This window comes from Bubalus bubalis, chromosome 18 (genome assembly GCF_019923935.1).
Source record: "Bubalus bubalis isolate 160015118507 breed Murrah chromosome 18, NDDB_SH_1, whole genome shotgun sequence".
NCBI lineage: Eukaryota > Metazoa > Chordata > Mammalia > Artiodactyla > Bovidae > Bubalus > Bubalus bubalis.
This window is the reverse complement of record NC_059174.1, coordinates 22,859,134-22,879,595: the sequence shown is the minus strand read 5'-3', so window position 1 is coordinate 22,879,595 and position 20,462 is coordinate 22,859,134. Positions and strand designations below refer to the sequence as shown.

Here is a 20,462-nt window from a genome sequence, read left to right as displayed (position 1 = left end):
TCTGGCTCTGTCTGCTGGATTCTTGGGAACCGGCCGAGGGGCAAACCTTTGTAAATGTTAATCTCCTTATGCTTAAGATATCATACTGCCTTTGATGTTCCCAAACATGTTCACTCCTATCTTGGTTGAGGGTGTGTGGCCCAGACAAGCCAAATGCTTGTTTTGTCTTTCGTCTTCCTCCAGGAGGGCTCAATTGATATATGCTCACCTTCAGCTGAAAATATGAACAGCCCCTCTTCAAAGTCAATGTGGTATTGGGGGCAGGGGGGGAGGCAGGATGCAGTGACACTCAGAGCCCCTCTACCTCTATACCCAGAAACCAAACTTAATTGGCACCATTTTCTTACTCAAAGCCCATTGAATTCAAGTGGATTGAATTCACATGGATGACCCTGTTACAAATCCCTCCAACACTATAGAAAGGGGAATGAAAGAAATATTTTTAAGAATCTATGTGTATAGTTAAGGTAATGCTGATTGCTATAACTTTTAAAGACCAAAATTATATGATGGCTCAAATACAATGGAAGTTTATTTATCCCTAATGTCAAGTCCAAAATGGATACTCCTAATTGGAGGGGTCTTTCCTCCAAATTGTGATTCAGGAACCCAGATTCAATGCCTTGTGGTCCTTTCATCTTCAACAATGGTTTCCAAGTTTGCTGTGTTCATCTGCTGTGAGCTGTGGAAGGAGGAGGAAGAGGTGGGGAAGGCACATCCATTTCTTAACTGCTGGTGCCTGAAAATGATTCATATCACTTCCTGTCATTGGTAAGAATGAGTCACATGACCTCACCTAGAAGGAAGGCTGGGAAATGTAGTTCTGGCTGGTGGCTGCTTTCCACTAACAGCCTATACTACAGAAGTGAGAGTATGACTCTTTGGTGGACCTTAGTCCTCTGCTACATACTTGAGCCATGAGAAGACGGCTGGGACACAAGAGGAAGAAAAGCAGTTGGAAGGTATGGTTTGAGTTTCAAAGTCTGGCTGTGTCCTTTGGGTAGGTCACGTTCCCTTTCTGAACCTCAGTTTCCCTAATCTGGAAAATGGAGATGGGGCAAAATGGGAAGAGACGATAAGGGTGACCAAGTTATATTCTATGAAACATTCTACCTGTGCCTACCCACTAAGCTTGGATGTTGGAGTATTTTAGGGAAAATGTGACGCAGTTGATGATTTATATGGATTTCAAATTTCACTGAAAAAAGAAAAGGAAAGAACTAGCAATATGGGGTTTGCATTCCTGGATGGTGGCAGCCAGCCAGTACTGAATGTAGAAAAGGCAGCATTAGGATGCTTAGTTGCCACCACTCTCATTTGGCTTGCTTACCCATCTGTGTGGCCTCTCTGGCCATGTCAGCAGGGAAGTTTGAGACTCTTGAGCTGTGCAAGTATCATACCTATTCATAAAGACGATCACACTCAAGTTTCAGGAATGTTTTACTTCTTTTCTGCTTTCCAAAGAACTTAGTCATCGCCAAAACTTCACCACAGCTGCAGAATCTCGTACATCATCTTCATTGACTGGTAAGCTCTAGAAATTGCATATTCACAATGAAGGTCAACGTATATAATTCTTTTAATTGTCAATTTTTTTAATGTTGGCAGAGTATTGTTATGACTACCAAAGCACAAACTTCAGGATCTTGTTCATCTTCCTAAGATAATGAATGGGCATTCCTGGAGAAGGCTTTGTTTCAGAATGCAGAGCCCTGTGAATCCAATAATTTGCTTAGGAAGTTAGCTCCTGCTGAGGCCAGTGCTAGGGAGGCCTACTGACTGACAGCTGTAATTGATGGGCACTGCTGATGATGCCAGGGACATGGCCTTGTGGGCCAGGCTGGTGATCTCCTGCCAAGGTCCACTTGAATATCACTGGGAAGGCAGGAGATGACCAATCACAGATGCCTTTTAATAGTCTGTTGACAGAAGATAAGTTAAGAAATAGAGTTATATAAGACTGCTGGGCAGAGCAGGGCAGCTGTGGGAAAGGAAGGGACAAGGAGGGGAAGAAGGAGAAAGAGGAGGAGGAGAATGTTTCTGAATATATTATTCAGGATAGGCTAAGTTATGCTGTTATAACAAATGACCCCAAATCTCAGTGGCTTAAAACAACAAAGGTTTATTTCTTGCTCACGGTGCGTATCCATCGAGGGTCAGCAGGGGTCTCCGCTCCATGTTGTCCTCAGCCTGGGACCCAGGATGATAGAGGCTCCACCATCTGGAACATGATTATGGGAAGGAAAAAGAGAACGTGCTGAATTGTGCACGATGTTTAAAGACCCACCCAGAAATAACATGTATTTCCTTGGCAAAGGAAGGCATATGCCCTGCCTCTCTCAGAACCAGTGGAGAAGGACAATTCTCCCACATGCCCAGGAGGAGAAAAACTGAAAAGTTTGTGAAACAGCTTTCACATATACCTCTCAGAGGATCCAAGATTCTAGATATGGAAAGGATCTGTACTTACTGGGACAATTTGGGTTGCAAATGTAGAAGGTGAAACTCAGACTACTTAAATGAAAGGAAATTGATTGACTCACAAAACTAAAATTCAGTGGCAGGTCTGTCTGTCTGCAGGCAAAACTTAATCCAAGGGCTCAAAGTCTCTAACATCTGGTCTTTTATCATCTCTTAGCTCTGTTCCTGTCCTTGTAGACTTTGTTTTCAGCTCTTTACAGACCCAAGTTAAAGTTCCATGAGAAAAAAGAGCCTGTACCTCGCTTCAAATTTAGTAAAAATCTGAGGCTTCAATCTCAATCTGGACCATTTTGGGTCATGTGTACATTCCTAAACCAGTCACTGAACCCAGGGGGATGGAATGTTGGGCGGCCTTAAATCATATGTCTAGCCCTAGAATCAAAATTGAATTAAGTTCATCAAAAGCATTTAGACCCAGAGGTGAAGACAGATGGTTCCCAAGGGAAATTCAGAATGCTGGACTAGAATAAGTATCCAAAAATATATACAAAAAAAATTATGCATATCCACTACAGGATGTAGAGATGCTCTGACCCAGTGGCTTTCCAAGTGTTGTTTCATGGTTGTTAAGCCTACACTGGAGTTCCAGCACTCTCCAAGCTCCCATTCAATTAGAGTAATTGTGCTCTGTTAAATATTAGCATTCCATGTAAGATTTCTTTGGAACTAAAAAAGCGGGATTCTCTGCTTAAAAAAAAAAAAAAAGGGAACTAAACAACACTGGTCTTTGATTCCACCTCCTCATTTAAAAAAAGTTGAGATTGAGATTCGGAAAGATTAGATTTCTCTTCATGTCTCATTGGCCAGAATGGGTCACCTGACTTTCTCATTGCAAGGGAGCTTGGGAAAGTGAGCATCTGGCAAGGGAAACAGAATGATGACAACTGGGCCAGATATAAATGGTCCATCCCTTAGGGCTGGGCACATTGCCACTCCATACAGAGGTGGGGTTCCTTTAGGAAAAGAGAAGGAAGGAAATGGTTCTCCAGGAGCTGTCAGCCGTGTTGGTGTGAATCTGATTTCATGGAAAGTTCCTTAAGGTTAGGACTGGGTCTTGTGTCTCTGTTTATTCCCCACTGGTTTGTGAAATTGGCCTGCAATGATCTCTTTTAATCCTCAAAACAATCCTATGACTTTTAAGCTGTCTATCTAGAATGGACCCTTATAACTATGATTGTGCCCCATTTTATAGAAAGAGAAACCAAGCTTCAGAGATAAATTAAGTACCCAAGTTCACACAAGTAGGTAGTTTTGCTTGCCCCTTGCTTTGCTCCTTTATCACTGAGGGAGGAGGGAACTTTAAGCACAAATCTTTCACCATCTAGGGGTTGACTGTAGAAAGGTCGGGGGCAGACAGTGAGAACTGGGGCATGGCAGAGGGAACAGCATGTGCAAAATCCCAGAGGCAAAATAGTACATAGAAATGACAAATGGTTTGTAGGTTTGCTGCTGCTGCTGCTAAGTCGCTTAAGTCGTGTCCAACTCTGTGCGACCCCATAGACGGCCTCCTACCAGGCTCCTCTGTCCCTGGGATTCTCCAGGCAAGAACACTGGAGTGGGTTGCCATTTCCTTCTCCAATGCATGAAAGTGAAAAGTGAAAGTGAAGTCGCTCAGTCGTGTCTGACTCTTAGCGACCTCATGGACTGCAGCCTACCAGGCTCCTCTGTCCATGGGATTTTCCAGGCAAGAGTACTGGAGTGGGGTGCCATTGTAGGTTTAGAGCCTAATAATTAAAGGAATATCATACTTAGGAGTTTAAGCTTTTATGAGGGCAGTAGAGAACTAATAGATATTTTAGGCAGAAGAATGATATCATCACATATCCAATCTATCTTCATGGGCAAAATCAATTTCAGGGAATAGGAGTAGATCTGGGAGGCTACTAAGGAGATGAGAGATGACAGTGGCCTGGATTCCAGCGTTGGCGACAGGAAGGAAGTGGAGACTCAAGAAAAAAATTAAGGACGTTGAATCTACCAAATCTGAATCCAGATTTGGTAACTGGAGATGACAATCTGGGGAAGACAGGAAAAGCTGAGACTGGGTCTCGGGTTTCTAGATGGTGGTGCCATTGGCTAAGGTGGGGCAGGTGTGAGCTGAGGGTGGCGGGCAGGAACCCAGGCATCCTGGCTCCCGAGGCTGCACTGCTCATCGTGATGTACTCTGGAGGCCCTGTGCTTGTCCCCCTGTAGGGCTCAAGACTGGGCCACGGGTATTAAGGGAACCCTGATCAAAGTGAGGAAACCTCCTTCATTGGGTGTGGGTACAAGTCCTCACCCAACCAGTTCCTCACCCTGCAAAGAACACCAGGCATAGGTGAGGGCCGCTCACCAGGAGCAGGTAGTGAGCCCCTTCCTCATCCTGCCTGGAGCCCCCACCTTTGCCTCTCCCCTGCACTCAAGGTAAGACACCTGGGCCCTCAGATTTCCTGGTAGAATCTGGCATGCATCTGGCTCCTTTCTCCATCTGTATCCTCGGAGAATTACCTGGATGCTCTCATCCCTATTACCCTGAAGCTCAGACGCTGTACCTGGCATAGTACCAAGGGAAAAAGAACAAAAATCAATGGTTTCAACATGATAAATTCATCCTAAAACTTGCATGGAAGCATAAATACTCCCAAATAGCCAAGTCGAATAGTTTTGAACAAGAAAAGCAAGAAGGAAGGACTTCCCTGATGCCTCTTCCCCAGCAGCACCTCCCCTGGAGAGGAAGAAGTGTGGAGGCTGGAGCCACTGAGAAAGTCCTGGAAGCTTCTAGAAGAACTGAACACAGTCTCTGAAGGGCGAGTACATTTGGACAGGTAACTGGGTGGTTACTCTGATGCCAAGGAACTAGGCTGGGGACAAGTGGCTTGGAAAGTGACTGTGTAGCCAGTGTGACCAGAGCACGAGACACCCAGGAAAGGGTCTGGTCACATGGGCACATGGGGTCAGACGGATGAAGAGCTTCAAGGACAGAGAGGGGAACTGTGACTTCTATCAGTTGAAATGTAGCTTAGATTTTGTCACTCTCCGACTCTACAACTTTCTGTAGCCCCCTTGACTACTGTCTCCTGGCTAATAAGGCAAGAGCATGTGGATGGAGAGATGGGAGAGTGCCTGGAGACAGAGAGACCTATTAGGAGGCTGATGTCACAGTCCCAGAGGGAGAGGACAAGGGCCTGAAGGTGACAGAAGGGAGGAAAAGCATACTCTTCAGGGAGGGGTTTCATGAGATGCATGCCAACCCCCTCCCCACCATCACCCTGGCCCTCACCACACTGAGGATCACTGCTTCTCTGCAGCATCAGATAGCATTTCAAGCTCAGCAGATAGCAGGTAACTTATTCTACTCACGGTAGAACTGAGTCACAAAGTAGCCAGAAAAAAAAACTACTGCCTAAAACCATAAAGAACATACAGCAACTCCCTCCTGGATCCATCTAGGCACAAAAAACAAGAGTCAGATATTCCTAAGGTTCGTATCTCACTTTGACACTGACTCAGGCAAGTAAACTTCAGGGCCCCAGTTTCTTCACCTATAAAATGGGCCTAATAAGAACACATACTCCCTAGGTTTGATGAGGCTTTACTGAGCTCATGTATGTAAAACCTTCAGTAGAATAACTAGTATTCACTAAGAGCGCAATGAGGTAGCTATTATTATCAATAGCAAAATAATTGTTTAGGTATTACGTTAACCACTGTTCTATGCAATTGATTAGCAGCTTTTAGCAAAGGAATAGGTGTTGGAATTCTCAAACATCATTTATCTTATCATCAAGGTGGAGACATGATTAAGAAATGTCAGAAGAGGAAACAAATTCCATTCCATTCAATTCAGGAAGTTGTGACTTGTCATTCCTAATTATAAAGAAATAGAGAGATAGATGGACAGATAGTAAATCATAAAAGCTAAACATTTGAAGCACTGACTACTTCAGTAGTGAGTTGTGGTCCTTATTTGAGGTACTGACTGCTATTTTTTAAAATAAAGAAAAGCCTATTCTATCTCCCTCCAAAAGTCCATGGTTTTGTGACAGAAGTCCATGGTGTCACCTCTAGGAGTTTTCATTATTCAGCAATTTTGGAAATGAGTGATTGATGTAATTAAAGTTATTGGTAAAGAGAGACTCAGTTACCATAGAACAGATGAGTCAGCAGAAAGTTTAAGTAATGAAATAATGTTCCGAGGAGTGATTCTTAAAATAAGCTATTTTTTTTTTTTTAACTCTAGCGATTTTAACCATTGCTGGTCATCAAAAAGATGTGAAGTAGTTAAGAACTGGAGAAAACATGCTACACAATTTTAGACGTTCTCAAATGAAGTCATTTGCAATCATAGGAAACCATATGTAGTAAGCAATTACAGTAAGTGCTCACATTTCTTGAGAGTTCACCATGGGCTTCAGTGGGCTTTGCATCCATTATCTCATTTAATCCTCATTCTTGAACATTTGGGCTTCCCTGGTAGCTCAGCTAGTAAAGAATCTGCCTGCAATGCAGGAGACCCCAGTTCAATTCCTGGGTCGGGAAGAACCACTGGAGAAGGGATAGGCTACCCATTCTAGTATTCTTGGGCTTCCCTGGTGGCTCAGCTGGTAAAGAATGCACCTGCAATGTGGGAGACCTGGGTTTGACCCCTGGATTGGGAAGATCCCCTGGAGAAGGGAAAGGCTACCCACTCCAGTATTCTGGCCTGGAGAATTCCATGGACTGTGTATGGGGTCCATGGGGTCGCAGAGTTGAACACAACTGAGTGACTTTCACTTTCACTCTAACATTTAAACAAGCAATGAGGTAGGTACTGTATTATTCTTATTGTATAGATGCAGATGCTGAATTTCAGAAAGGCTAAGAAACTTTCCCCGGGTTGCACAGCTGACAGAGGGCACAGATGGGAATGGAATCCAAGAAGTCTGGCACCCAACAGAGTCTACCTTCTCAATCACCACAGATCCCAGGCCTCTCTGTTTAGATTTCCTGATTGTCTAATCTGGTTCTTCAGTACACCCCAGATAATAGAGTACAGTCAAGATTTGAATTTCCATCTGTCTGACCCCATAGCAGTTTCAAAATTCATATTTATATGGGAAAATCCAAGTACCCTGGCTTGGGGTGCATTTCTTCATTTTCACTTCCATTAACATGTATTGAATACCCAGGATGCTCCAGGCTTTGATCTCTATGTTGGTTCTACAAAGATGGCTGGGGCAGGAGGACCTTCAGGAGGGTATGTGATGGTTAATGTGATAGATGATGAGGCTCAGACTAGTGCTGTGGGTAGGAGAGACAGTTAATAAGACTTTCAGAAGGATCTATAGGACTTGAGGAGTGCGTGCATGTGAAGCATGGGGGAAAGCAAACTGCTGGCACATTTCTGAAGTCTTTCCACTGGCTCACTGGATGAAGGCAGGCAAGAGAAACCAAGGTCTGGAGTGAGGCTAGGAATGGGAAGGAGTTGACTTTAGTTTGGGACACTATTTTTCATCTGTCATTTTATATGGCTTTATTCTTATATATAAAAATACATATATAATTATTTTTATTAAAGTATAGTTGATGTACAATATTATATATTATAGGTATACAATATCATATTCACAAATTTTAAAGTTTATTCTCCATTTACAGTTATTATAAAAATATAGGGTATACTCCTCGTGTTGTGCAATATATCCGTGTAGCTTATTTTATACCTACTAGCTTGTATCTGCTACTCCCCTACTCCTCCTCTTCTCTCTCCCAACTGGTAACCACCAGCTTGTTCTCTGTGTCTATGAGTCTGCTTCTTTTTTGTTATATTCACTAGTTTGTTGCATTTTTTAGATTTCACATGCAGGAGACCAGGGTGCAATCTCTGGGTCAGGAAGATCCCTGGAGAAAGGAAGGCAACCCACTCTGGTATTCTAGCCTGGAGAATCCCATGGACAAAGGATCCTGGTGGGCTACAGTCCACAGGGTGGCAAAGAGTCAGACATGACTAAACAACTCACACACACACACACACACACACACATATGAGTAATATCAGACAGTATTTGTCTTTTTCTGTGTCACTGATTTCATTTTCTGGCATAGTACCCTCAAAGTCCATCCATGTTGTTGCACATGGCAAATTTTCATTCTTCTTTTTAATGGCTGAATAGTACTCTACTGTATATATAGAAATTAAGGAAACATAAACATTGAGGAAATAATCCCATTTACCATTGCTTTGAAAAGAATAAAATAACCTAGTTCGGGATGTTTTGAGTTTGACTTATTTGAAGTCCTTCTGGCTGGAGATATAATTCAGGTAGTGAGGTGAGTGCCCTGGAGCAGGGGCGGGGGCGGCAGTGGAGGTAGGCCAGGGGCGCTGCAGCACTAATGAGAGGTGCGGCAGAGCTTCTGGGCAGGCTGCGGAGGGCCTACCCAATAAACAGGCTAGGCTGAAGGTCCTCACCCAGAGAGAAAAGCAAAGAGAGGGGAAAGGGACAAGGTGTATGTTTGGGGTGGGGGCCTAACTTGGAGCGACATTACAGCTGCAAACCCAACAGCCCTCTACTTGATAGCGCTAAACAAAGTTCCCATGTGTCTCTTTGGCCGTCTTTAGGAAGAAGGGGAGAGAGATGGGGACCTCCCATTTGTAAGCATGTGGCAAAGAGGGCGCTGAAGAGGCAGGGACCTCTCAAAGAGCAATGTATTCATGTCCTCAAGCTCACCCACCCCTTCCCCAAACTTTGCTCAGAGCTGGAGGCTCTAACCCTCTCTTCTTGCCCTGCAGAAGGAACAGAGAAGGACTAGAGTCTTTCATGGTGTCAAAGAGCATATTGGTTTGTAGATCTTAGCCTCTTATCCCTAAAGTGTGCATGCTCAGTCACTAAGTTGCCCGACACTTTGCGACCCCAAGGACTGCAGCCCTCTGGGCTCCCCTGTCCATGGAATTTTCCAGGCAAGAATGCTGGAGTGGGTTGCCATTTCTTCCTCCAGGGAATCTTCCCGACTCTTCTCGAACCCTGTCTCCTGTGTCTCCAGCATTGGCAGGCAGATTCCTTACCACTTTGCCACCTGGGAAGTTCTTAACCCCCCCAAAATGAACTACAATAAAAGAGACTCAGGCCCTGCAGAACCAGTGGAATGGAAGGAACAAAAGCTTGGCCGGTTTCTACCGATCCTCCCATCTCGGTCCTGCTCCTGCAGAAGCACGCCTGGAGATAAGGGTTACAGTGCATGCTCAGTCACTTCAGTTGTGTCCAACTCTTTGTGATCTCTTATGGGCCGTGGCCCTCCAGGCTCCTCTGTCCATGGGATTCTCCAGGCAAGAATACTGGAGTTGTTTGCTGTGCCCTCCTCCAGGGATATTCCTGACCCAGGGATGGAATCTGAGTCTCTTACGTTGCAGGTGAATTCTTTACCCCCTGAGCCATCTGGGAAGCCATAAGGGTTATAGCTCAGGGGATTTATTAGGAAAGAGCATGGGGGAATAGGGTGGGGACAGGAAGCAGGCATCTCTGACTGCTCTGTCACCAACCAGCTGCATGATCTTGAGCAAATGGTTTTACCTCTCAGGGCCTGAGTTTCCATTTCTATAAAATGAGCAGTTACTATTTTTCAAAGCGTAGTAAGCGCATTTCTGGCGGGGGGAGGTGGGAGGAGGAGACACACAATCATGGGCAAAGCAGAAGGACTGGGGTCGGGGGAAACCTCTAGAACAACCAGAGACCCTGAGAGATGCAAGCTGCCTTCGAAGCCCAGGCAGCCAAGAACTTCACTAAGTTAATTAGTTTTGCAATCATTGTCTTCCATTGATGACAAGTGATACTAGCTTTTCAGTGACTGTGATAATATAAACATTCCTTTCAATATAAGGAAATGGTGACAAAATTCAAAGGAAATTATTCTGTAAATAGTAGTTTCAAGAGTCAGAGGTGATGAGTATTGGGAGGGTGGGGCTCAAATGAGTAAGTTTCAGGGAACACTGAGCAAGGTAAGGGTTCTTTCCTTGCAATTTTGAGTTCTATGGAGTCTTCTCAGACATTTCTAGAAGTTGTCAGGCATTTTTCACCAGATTCAAAGAAAAAAATTAAAAGAAGGTAGGAAAGAAAAAACAAATCTGGAGAGAAAAAATAATCTCCACCAACCAAAATAAACCAGGCCAACAATTTCTACCACATTCTTCATGAGAGTAAAGAGGTGGTGTTTATTCCAAATGAGCCCTTTTCTCCAGGTCACCACTCATCCACTCTTTTATGTGATCCAAGAGAGTCAGTCCTCAACTAGCCATGAAGATCTTTGCACGTATGAGTGTTTAGAAGAAAAGCCACCTATTACCACAGGGTTTAGATTTAGATGCTGGATACAAATAGAAGGCAAACAAAACCAACCAATCAACCAACCAACAACAACAAAAAAAACTTGTGGCTTAGATCTAAAAAAAAAAGTCTCAGAAATGACAACTGTGTGGTAAGTCTGATGTCAAACTGTGTTAGCTGGGAAGGTGTTTGGTATGTTCTGGAACTGTGAGGGTATTTGGAATCTAGGGCTAACAGATGTCTCACTCTGCTCGAAAGATGTCGAGATGATGTTTCTAAGGGCCTGTGGGTTCCCTTGGGGACAAAGCCACTGATAGTTTTTACAGGAAAAAAAAAAATCCCCAAGCTGACGACCATATATAAAACATAAGGACTCAGGAAAAGGATCGAGGGGTTGGAGGAAGCAAAAAACAGTCAAACTGAGACATCAGAAAAAAGAAGAAGAAGAAGAAGATGGAGAAGGAAATGGCAACCCACTCCAGTATTCTTGCCTGGAAAATCCCATGGACAGAGGAGCCTGGTGGGCTACAGTCCACGGGGTCACAAAAAAGTTGGACACGACTTAGCAACTAAACGACAAGAACAAAAATTTTTTTTTAAGTTTTTAAAAAGAAGAGGAAATACAAAATAAATGCATGAAAGACTCATGATTGAAGTCCTTGTCCCCAACTTAAATCTGTTTGCTAGAAGTTGCTCTGTAAAATGATGGGTGAAGGCACATTCATTTTTTGCTTGCATTATGTGAGCTCATTGTGGGCGGGCAGGCAGTCACTTCCAACAGGAGAAATGAGCAAATCTTTTCAGATGGCAATTATTTAGGGAAGTAAACACTCCTTGGCAGGAGCAGCAGTCCTAGTCTTTCCTTGCTGGTGAGTGTCTGGGGGAGATGACATACTCCTAGCTTTTCCCTCATCTGTACTTCACATACGGAGTCCTGAGGAGGCAGCCCATCCTCCAGCAGCGTTGGAGGAGGGCTAAGATGTTTCCCGGCCCAGCCTAAAAATATCTCCCTTGACAGCCTGTCATAGTGTCTGAGATTCCACCATTATAAATTCATTCCTCTCTGTTAAGGCATTTTGTTTCCAGGAGTTCTCGGTTAAAATACAGATATCGGAGAGATCTTAGCTTGGCTGAGACAGAGGGATAGAAGACAGCCTAGGTGTTGGGAGACTCGGGTTTCCATTTGGTTCTGCCTATAGACTCAGTGGGGCTTCCCAGGTGGCGCTAGTGGTAAAGAACCTGCTGCCAATGCAAGAGATGTAAGAGACAAGGGTTTGATCCCTGGGGTTGGGAAGATCCCCTGGAGGAGGGTAAGGCAACCCACTCCAGTATTCTTGCCTGGAGAATCCCATGGACAGAAGGGGCTGGAGGGTTCACCATAGGATCACAAAGAGCTGGACATGACTGAAGTGACTTAGCACACATGCACACATAAACTCACTATGTGAGCTTGGGCAAGTCATTTTCACTTCCTAAACCTCGGTTTCTCCACTGATTTTTTAAAAAAAGAAAAGGGAAAGGGAAAAAAATACAGGAATAAAAAGGGAACTGAACTAGAGAGTTCTGAGATCTCTGGTTTCAGGAGATACAATCTGTTCACTTCAGGGTTTGGCCCGGACACCTTTGCCACTGGATTGCCAGCATGTTAAGAGCAACTCCTTTGGTCCAAAGGACTTGGGTATCAGGTCAAGGGAGTATCTTACTTCCCCCTTCTCTGAAAAATACAAATCCCTGCTCCTCCCTTAATGTTGGCCATCTCAGCAAATGGCAACTCCATGCCTCTGGGTTTTCAGGTTCAAATTCTTGAAGGCATCCAGAATTCCATTTCTCTTGTTCCCAAGAGTGTTTATAGATCCAACCCATCAGCAAAACTTGTTGACCCTACCTTCAAAATATCACCCAGACCTGACTGCTTCTCCCCATTTCCCTGCTACAGGATATCAGCCACATTGGCAGGATTTTCCCCAAGTCAGAACCCAAAGCCTCAAGTCTTCCTCTCTTCCTACCATGCTGGTCCAAGACTGAATTCCATCATCTCCGCGCAAAAGTCTCCATCAGCTTTTTAACTGGTCCCTGTGTCTACTCTTCCCCTTCCAGAGTCTCAGCTCCTCATACCTGGGGATGCCTTTAAAACATAACTTAGATCCTGTTTCTCCCCTGAAAACCTTCCCTCCCTCACTTCCTCCCTCTCTGTCATCATAAAATCCAAAATTCTCACATGGACCTATGAGGCCCCATATAATGTGAACCTGGCTTTGCCTTGGTCTAATTCCCTCCCTCAAAAGTCTTCTTGCTGTTGCTCAAACTTGCTCCTACCTCAGGATCTTTGCACCTGCTATGCCTTCTGTCTGGAACTCTCTCCCTCTGATTATCTGCCTGTCCTTTTCAGGTGGTTCAGTGGTAAAGAATCCACCTGCCAACGCAAGAGATTTAGGAGACTTGAATTTGATCCCTGGATCGGGAAGATCCCCTGGAGGAGGAAATGGCAACCCATTCCAGTATTCTTGCTTGGGAAATCCCATAGATAGAGGGGCCTGGGAGGCTACAGTCCATGGGGTCACAAAGAGTCAGACACACTGAATGAAAATGCATGCACAGGCACCTATTCGCCCAGCTTATCCACTCAAATGCCCCCTCCCAGGCGATGCTTCCCAGACTGCCTGGCCTTAATTTTTTTTCCTAATGCTCATCACCTGGAGATTAGCCATTATCACACTTATTGTTTACTTTCTGTCCTTCCCTCTAAAATGTAAGCTCCAGGGGGGCAGGGACTTTGCTTTGTTGCTCGCTGCATCATCATCCCCTAGAACAATGTATCTGGCACATTACAGATGCTCAATTAATGCATATTGGAGAGAGAGAAGGTAATGGTTTAAGTGGAGCTGCACTAATATGGAGGCCAGCCTAAGCTTTCCACTGGATTGGCCAATGCCAGGGTCTTCCCATGCACTGCTTCAGCAGGGCAGCAAGTCCTGGGGAGACAAAGGTAGAGCCTGTTGTTGGGAGATGTGGGTGGGGCGCTGTGGGGGGTACAGGTAGGTAGGGTAGGCAAAGACTCCAAGCTGAGTTTATAAGTTTATGGGCTGCAGGTTTTTGATTCAGACTAGGGGAAGTAGCCAAAAGGCCCTCAGGACACACTCAAAAGACAGGAAGGAGCCTGTAGAGAAAGGGTGGGTTATGTGTGAATGAGAACAGCTGTGAACTGTCCTGTGGGCTAACCAGAAATTCAATTCTGCCCCGTAGGGGATCCCATGCCAGGTCTAGTCAGCTCCAAAAGGTCAGAGCTGCCTTCTCAGGCTCCTCACTGCCCACCCCCCCCCTACCCCCCGCTTAATCAAGTTCTAGAGAGTAATATTCAGATGCCAGGGAAGTGGGGAAGGGAAGAGTGCTACAGGACATCAGCCACGCTGGCAGGATTTTCCCCAAGTCAGAATCCAAAGCCTCAGGTCTTCCTCCCTTCCTCCCCCACCCTCAGGCCTCGGCTAGCATCCTCAGTGAAGTGAGGTCTTAAGAGAGTATGACCATAATAACTATATCAAAGGATGACCACATGCCACCCATTAGAATCCTCACAAAACAGGTGGTACAGGCCATTGTACAGCAGGGGCCATTGAGGTTCAGAGAGGTTATGTGATCTGCCCAGGGACACACAGCTTATTTAATTGCAGACGTAGGATTGAGTCACCAAGGCCAAAGGACCCAACCAGTAAGCTATAATGCCTCTGGACAACAGCCTACATCTCCATGCTGCCTGGGATGCCCTGGTCACACTCAAGTCCTGGCTTCTAGAACACTGGAGCAGCTCTGTCCACCTCTGAGCCTGCTGCCACAGGAGTCCCTCCCCACCTCCCGCCCACACTAGAGCCGACAGCCTGCTGGGATGGTGGAATGGCTGGAGCCCATACCCCAAATACAAGGCTGGTCAGCAAAAGGTGGCTAAGGAAAGCTCCCAGGGCCAGGGCTGGATGCAAATGGAAATCCTTGAAGACGCTGAATCCTCTGAGGTAGAGCCCCAGCTGTGTGGAGCGCCCCAGCTGTGTTGAGCGCCTCCGACAGGCCGCTGGTGCGCACCGGAGCTCTCCAGCCCTTGTTTGATGAGCAGCGGCCAATAAATTCATTAATCATCATTTTATGCCTCATCAAACCCCCTCCAAGCCCCTCCATGGGAGTTACACAAATTAGCCCCTGAAAAGACAGTAATTTCAGTTTAGCGAGGTAAGTGCTTTCTGATGGGCTCCGAGCACAGAGCTCTCCTGACAAGCCAATCCATCAGCGCACTGGGAATGGGGCGCGGCCGGGCCGCCCAGACCAGCCGGCCCTCACCAGGCCCAGCCCTGCCCAGCCTAGCTTGCGACGGCTACCTGGCGAGTGTCTCGGCCTAGGGCGCCCCCTTTTCCCAGCTCTTTTGCACCCATCCGCCGCAGTCTGTCTCAGCCGCCCTTTTGCCCTCACCCACCCCTACCTGCTCCACTACCCTTCTAAACAGAAAAGAAACTGTTGGAAACACCGAAGATCAAAATCGGGTAACGAACTTCTCCGAGGGTTAAGGAGACAGACGTACTGATGCTGAAGTTCTGAACTCCCGCCCAGGGGAGGGGAGAACCAGGTAGCCCTTGCCCCTCACACAGTCTGGATGTTGGGGTTCTGCGACCCTTTGAAACCATGGAAGGGTTATGTGTATCGCGGGCATACTTTATTGGGGAGAGGGTGTGTCCTTGCCAGTCCTGAAAGAAATCCCCGGGTCAAAAAGAGAGCCGTCTGGGAACAGAGAAGAGGTTCTCCGCGCCTGGAGGGCGGTTCCACGGGACCCTGGTGTTTGGAGGTGGGGGGCACGCCTGGCCTTTTTCGTGGCCCTAGCCACATGGGGTGAAAGACGACGCCTGGGGAGGGGAGCAGGAAAGGATTTTTCCATCGAATGGGCCTGGCCAGTAGGACTCCAGTATAGGGAGTTGGGTATAAAAGGAGAGGGGAACAAACCGCAGAACCTTGTGGCGAATGGTTGGGTACTTTCAAGCGCGAAGCCAAAGCCGCGCCTTCTCACTTTCTGGTCCTGCTGCACCGAAGGTACCAAGCGGATCCTACCCGGCGGGCAGGAGAGATGGACGAGGAGCAGCGGTCCAAGCCGAACCGACTGACCAGCGCGCACCGCGGCGGAGAGCTCGAACGCCCGGCGACGCGCCCCTCCTTCATTAGCTTCCCCTCCACGCGGCGCTGCCTCGGAAAATAAGTTAGCAAACGGGGAGCCGTTTATCTCTTTTATCTTGGGGCCTGATCCAATTAAATAAGTGCACATTTACATTTGCATCCATCAGGCGGGAGCACTGAGAGCCCGGGGTTTGCTCGGAGCAAATAAAAGCAGATTTCACTGGGAAAAGTGGCGTCTTGGAGCGCCGGGCTCCTCCGGGCGCCGGAAACGAGCGCGGCCCGGAGGGCGGCCTTGGGGACCTAGGGTTGGGGCTTGAGGCCGACTGGAGGCCAGAGATCCCCAATGGCCCGGAGGGGCCCCGGCTAGGGCGGGGTGTGCAGCCGGAGCTGCCTCCCGGCCCCCGAGGCGATCGTGTTAGGCCACAACCTGGGCCCCACCTGGTGCCTGGGACCCAAGTCGCATTTAGAGCGAAAACGAAAAGGAGAACCTCTCCGGCCTGGTCCAAAAGGGAGACCCGCGGAGTGGATCTACGGACAGTCCGGCAGCTTTGGCCAGTTTAGGGGGAAGAGCAGGGGGCAAGATCCGGGTCCGGCCGATTTCCCTCCTATTCGGCTGCCGAGAGGCAAAGGAATGCGAAGAGCCAAACAGAGGGCGCGCCTCCCGCTGTCCCCCAAAGTCTCCTGGCCCGAGGGGAGACCAGGGGACACCTTCAGGAGGGGTAGAAGGCATGTCCACGTGAGCACCTCCAGCTTTGCCACGCCGACCTCATTAAAGATGCGCTCTAAACCGGGTTTGAAGAATTCGAGGGTAGTTTTATTTTCCCCTTTCCTAAAGATGTCTAACCCACAGGCCAAAGATAGAAATGATCTTTGGGGGCCGCGGCTGCGTGGTAGACCCCGCTACATGCCAAACCGCAAATAAAAATCTGTGCGGGGGCCCAGAGGCCGGCCGTGGGAAGGCCCGCAGAAACGGAATGCGTGCCCCTAAAGCCGAGCGGGAGCACCCGAAATGCCCGGGCTGCGCGCGGCGGCGGCCCCCACCAGCAGGCTGCTCCGGCCGCCCGCAGATTGCTCAACTCCCTGCCGCTGGTTTGTAAAGACTGTGCCCCAGCCGTGGCAGGCATCTGCAGGGTTAATCCTCTTTTGGTCGCAGGCCCTGTTTCCCGAATCCCCAGTGTTAACTGGGTTCTGGGTCCTAGGCTGGAGCGAGTGGGATGGCGGGGGAGTTTACATTTGACCTCTTGGGGTCCAGAGCTAAGGAGCCCGCGGCGGGGGGGTGGGGAGGAGGCATGCCCGGGAGTCGCCTAACTCCTCCTCTCTACGAGCCGCAGGGCGCCCGGGGACCAGTAGGCGGCGCCCTTCCTGAACTGCATCCGCCTGCGTCTCCCTCTTGGGAGCGCAAGCACATTCCTTTCAGTTTGGGAGCTTTGTAAGGGCGTTATTTTGTGTCTCTGCCCGGGGTTGGCAGCTTGTGAGGCGGGACAGGTGGGCTGGTAGGCACCACCCGTTCTGAAACCGCACGCACGACCACCTTACCCCAGCCCCTCAACCTTCCAGGTTCCAAGAGCTGCGTACATCTCGGGGGAAATGAGAGGGCCCCGAGGGGTTTGCAACCAGGAGGCCACGATAAAGGCTCTTCACCCAGGCCTAAGAACAACAGTTCGGGCACTGGCCCCCAGATCCGAGGAGAAAGGGCCCTTTCTGCAGCCGCAACCTCTCTGAGCCCTCGGGGACTGACTGGGCTGTTGGCTTCTCACCCCACATCCCAGAAGCTGATTCCGCCGCGCACAGAGGGGAAAAGGGAAGAAACCCAGCGGGTCTCCGGTTTGGAGCTCCCTGGGTGGGGGTGGCGGGGCTGACTGCAGGGACCCCACTCAGTGATCCCGCGGCCTCTGTTGCTGGACTCAGCAACTCTTTTGCGAGATTCAGCGACTCCTAGTCACCCTTAGTGCCAGGCTAGCCTCTGTTTGGGTACTGGAACCAGCGCAGCCAAGCGCAGGTGACAAATGCCGCGCAACCCCAGCACCGAGATGTTTTAGGCGCTGCTTCGCATCGCCTAATTTACGCGCCCCAGTTCAAGTGTGCGAACAAACCTTTGGCACAGGCCGGAAGGTTTCCCCCCTGCCCTCCCCGCCCCACTGCCCCTTGCAAAGAGCATCGCCTTCGACACGGCCCAAGATGCTGCCAAGCAGAGGCTCAGAGGCTCTAGGAGGGACTTGGAACCTTACAGACAAGCCACTACTTCTGGGATTAAACGCGGGAGACATGTCTTAACCGCACATACCTCGATCCGCCCGGCAGGCCGCCCCCAAACTGAAAAGTCTCTACACACCAGAAAAAACACTGGTCAGCGAACCCCAACTCTGCAAAGGAGAAAACCCTAAACTTAATTTGGGGCTTGTACTTAGGGCGAAGTACGCAAAGAAAACTCTAGAGGCCAAGGGTAGGAGGGATGCGGGCAGGGGACAGCGAATTTGGGCATCAGCCTTCCAACCTCTGGCGGTTTCGTTGCCCAGCTGGAGGCGCTTCCCGCAGCCCCTCGTTGGGGAGAAATGCCGCGGGCTTCCCGGTGCACGGCTCCCGTTCCCAGGCAGCCCCCGCGGGCATTCGGCCCCGAGCCTCGGCAATCAGACCCGGGAGGCCCGCGCCTCGCCATTTGCATATTCCCGGGAACACAAGGAGGCCTGTAATTTTCTTTTTAAAATCGTTGGGCAGGGTTTAGGGCCAGTGCTTCCAAATCCCGCAGAGTCGATGTCGTCCTTAAACTCTCTCTTAAGAGAAGGGGACTGGCCTATTCTTCTGACTTTTTTAGAAGAGAAGGTGATTCCTGGGGTTGCATATTCAACAGGGGGGAAAAACTGATTGTGAACCGGGCTGTGTGTGCGGGGGGCGGTTGTGGGTGGAGGGGATTGGAGCGCGGGGGGTAGGGCAAGTCATCTCTGGAATTCAATTGTTTAAAAAAATCATTTATAATTAAAGGGACAAAGTAAAATACGATCGTCTCATGCATATTTAATCATTCACACTTCCAAGTTTGAAACCATTTTCCCTGCGTGAATTTTCTCACTCATTTAAACTCTGAAGTCGCCTGCTGTTCGCCAAAACATCTGGACAATGCTGGTTTCAAACTTGTTTAAATTCGAATAAGCTAAAGGAGCCCCGTTGCAGGTTTAAAGGAAAAAGAAAAAGTAGCAAAAGTAAAAACTCCGGTGAAAGTTTGGGTGGTATTTAAAAAACCAAGTAGGGTTAAAGTAGTCTTGAGTAGAAATGCAAATATGTGCATTTTGATTTAGCCTAATTAAACCGGTGTTATGTGCAAACACATTCTCTCTACACTCAGGCTTGGGTTTAATAGAGCAAATTAATTTCCCTCGCTGGCGTATGTTTTTGCTCCAAAGCTTCCCCTTCCCCGACCAGTGAAAATTTCCCACGAAATTCCACACGTCCGCGGTTCTCCATCTCCAGAGCAAAATGGAGACTGGAGTACCGACAGTGCTAGCGGGCCTCGGGCGCAGGGCGGTTTCTCTTCCTCGTTTGGGACTGAGACCCGACCTGACTTCGTTTTGAGATGAAACGTGCAGGATTAAATGGAGAAAATAAAACCTCAGAAATACTTTTGCAGCTACTCGAGACTCTTGAATCCGCGATGGGAGACGTGCTAAGGTGACGACAAGCCTGATCAAGTCCACAACGGCCTCATTATCTAGGCAAACGTCCTTTAACTGCTGAATGCCTCTTGTCCAAAAAGGGGGTCCGTGGGGTGGGGCGGGGGACTCGACTGGTCCATCCGGGGCTCCCCTTGCTTCCCCCAAGCGCTTGTGGTGCTCCCTCCCCCACTTCCGCTCCCTCTCTCTCCAATCTCCGACTCTGCAAAGTGCAGGCTTGTAATTCAGGACAAGTGTGACACCTACCTGTGAAAGGGGGGAACCGTCCCCTCGCTGGTCCCGCGGCCCCAGCCCCGCGGCTGCGCGGGGAATCTACCCGGCCGCCTACCACCCGCACGGTCGCGGATGGAACAATTACTAATTTAATCAAATCCAGCGAAGAGATCAATGCCCAATTTTGAAGGGGTAGAGACAACAGTGATTTAGGAAAGCCTTCTCCTTGGCATCCCCCAACTGCTTCCCGCCCGCATTAGCCCAGAGCACCTTTGAAATAGTAATAAGGGGTAAATCCGGCATAAAATCGAACTCATTAGCAAAGTTCACCAGCTGATTGCTTTGCATAAAACACGACACTGATTGGAAGTAATTAGGTTAAGCGTTGGAGCTCGGGTGGTGCGTGTCTCTAACTGGCTTTGCCATCTCTTCTCCCTTCTGGGCACACTCCTGGGTCTCTCTCGTCCCTCCTCCAGGGTCCAATCACCCCCCACAGCAGCCCGCATCAGTGATCCAGATTTGCATTCCGGGCAGGGCCAGGTTCCCTGGAGCTCGAAGCCTAATTACGGTTTCCCGCTGGCAAACTGGGTTCGGTGGAACCTTTCATTCCCCACTTCGAAAAAAACTTGCAGGTTGCATCTTTTGTCCAGGGCGATGGACAGTTTATTGAGGCTTCTAACAA

The 20,462-nt window shown here is 48.3% G+C and overlaps 2 long non-coding RNA genes across 8 annotated transcripts; both read left to right on the top strand.

Annotated features, from left to right (window-relative positions):
• Nucleotides 1-665: 665 nt before the first annotated feature.
• On the top strand, nt 666-12,862 carry LOC123330371. Of its 4 annotated transcripts, none has more exons than XR_006546237.2 (5): nt 666-962; nt 1,465-1,527; nt 5,178-5,285; nt 6,701-6,834; nt 12,694-12,862. It is a non-coding gene; the product is annotated as an uncharacterized LOC123330371 (long non-coding RNA). The 4 variants fall into 4 exon arrangements; XR_006546239.2 differs by having other exon boundaries at nt 5,175-5,285; XR_006546238.2 differs by lacking the exon at nt 1,465-1,527.
• Nucleotides 12,863-13,724: 862 nt separating this feature from the next.
• Nucleotides 13,725-16,131, top strand: LOC123330370. Of its 4 annotated transcripts, none has more exons than XR_006546236.2 (3): nt 13,725-13,743; nt 15,244-15,363; nt 15,822-16,131. It is a non-coding gene; the product is annotated as an uncharacterized LOC123330370 (long non-coding RNA). The 4 variants fall into 4 exon arrangements; XR_006546235.2 differs by lacking the exon at nt 13,725-13,743 and adding an exon at nt 14,010-14,034; XR_006546234.2 differs by lacking the exon at nt 13,725-13,743 and adding an exon at nt 14,830-14,972.
• Nucleotides 16,132-20,462: the final 4,331 nt, after the last annotated feature.